The sequence below is a fragment of the Elephantulus edwardii genome, unplaced genomic scaffold, assembly GCF_000299155.1.
Source record: "Elephantulus edwardii isolate Elephantulus edwardi_28Jun2011 unplaced genomic scaffold, EleEdw1.0 scaffold00047, whole genome shotgun sequence".
Taxonomy (NCBI): Eukaryota; Metazoa; Chordata; class Mammalia; order Macroscelidea; family Macroscelididae; genus Elephantulus; species Elephantulus edwardii.
This window is the reverse complement of record NW_006399797.1, coordinates 11202648-11204137: the sequence shown is the minus strand read 5'-3', so window position 1 is coordinate 11204137 and position 1490 is coordinate 11202648. Positions and strand designations below refer to the sequence as shown.

At 41.1% G+C, this 1490-nt stretch overlaps 1 protein-coding gene across 1 annotated transcript in view; it reads right to left on the bottom strand.

Moving 5' to 3' along the window:
- Window positions 1–1490, bottom strand: part of IRAK3 (interleukin-1 receptor-associated kinase 3) — a 125765-nt gene that overhangs the window by 62039 nt on the left and 62236 nt on the right. The window lies entirely within an intron of this gene.

Below are 1490 nucleotides of genomic sequence, written 5' to 3'. Positions count from 1 at the left end.
TAGCTAATGAATACTGCAGTAAAACAGATGAGGGGAAGAACTGTCTGAAAGGAATATATGAGTAGGCATTATATGTATGAAAATAATCTGAAACAAGGGGTGCATTGCTGGGTGAGCTGGGGGAGGGGGTGGGGAGGAAGGGAAGAAAATGTGCAACCAAAAAAAGTGGGAAGAAAAAAAATTAGACATGAAATAAATTTATAAATTAAAAAACCTAGTTGGGAGAGGGAGAAGGGAAGAAAATGTGCAACAATGAATGAATGAAAATCCAACTTTTCTGTAAACTTTCATTAAAGTCACAAAAAAGTATAAAAATTAAAATAAGAAAACAGTACCATCAGAGAGAGAGAAATGACACATTAATTTTGACCAAAACCCCAATGAATTCAACACTACTCTGTACCTGGTACTGTTCTCCATACTTTAATGTGCTAGTGTCACTGTTGTAGTGGTCTAATGACACTACCAATGTAAAGGCACACGGTTCAAATCTATCAACTACTCCACGGAAGAAAAATAGACAGTTCCTCCCATGTGATTTCTATTGTTGTTCTAATGTGCTGTCAAGTTGCTTGTGACTCACAGTGATCCTGTATACAACAGCCCTAAACCCTGCTCTATCTTGTGCCAAGTTTATTGTCTCTGACTCACCTACCCCCATTGGCCCAGTCACTGAATCAATCCATCTCGTCAAGGGTCTTCTTCTCCTGCACTGTCCCTCCACCCTTCCAAGTATGATGTCCCTCTCCAAGGATAGGTCCCTCTTTATAATATGTCCAAAGTATGTCAGACAGAGGTTCAGAATCCTTGCCTTCAAGGAGCAGCCTGATTTCACCTTCTCCAGGATGAATCTGTTTGTTCTTGCAGTCCATGGTATAGTCAATACTCTTCTCCAGCACCACAGCTCAAAGGCATCAGTTCTCTTTCTATATCATCCCTAGTCATTGTCCAGCTCTCTGACGTATAGCAAGCAATTGCAAAGACTATGGCCTGGATCAGACGCATCTTAGTCTGCAGACTGATGTTGTTGCTCTTCAGTATTCTGGAGAGGTCCCTAACAGCCGACTTTCCCAATGTAATTTGTCTCTTTATTTCTCAGCTGCTGATACCAAGAGTGTTGATTGAGGAACCAAGCAAACTAAAACTGTTAACAATCTCAATCTCTACACCATCCATAATGATGTTGCCAGTTGGCCCAGGGGTGAGAATCTTTGTTTTCTTGATGTTGAGCTTCAATCCATATTGAAGGCTGATATCCTTGATCTTCTGCCCAAGTGCTTCAGGTCCTCCTCAGTTTCAGCAGTCAGGGTTGTGTCATCTGCATAACACAGATTGTTGATGAATCTTCCTTCATTCCTAATGCCACATTCCTCCTCATACAGCCAGCATTCCAGATGATCTGTTTAGCGTATAGATTGAAAAGGTATGGAGACAGAAATACATCCCTGGTGTACACCCTTCCTTTCCTAATACTTGTACCTGATATTTGT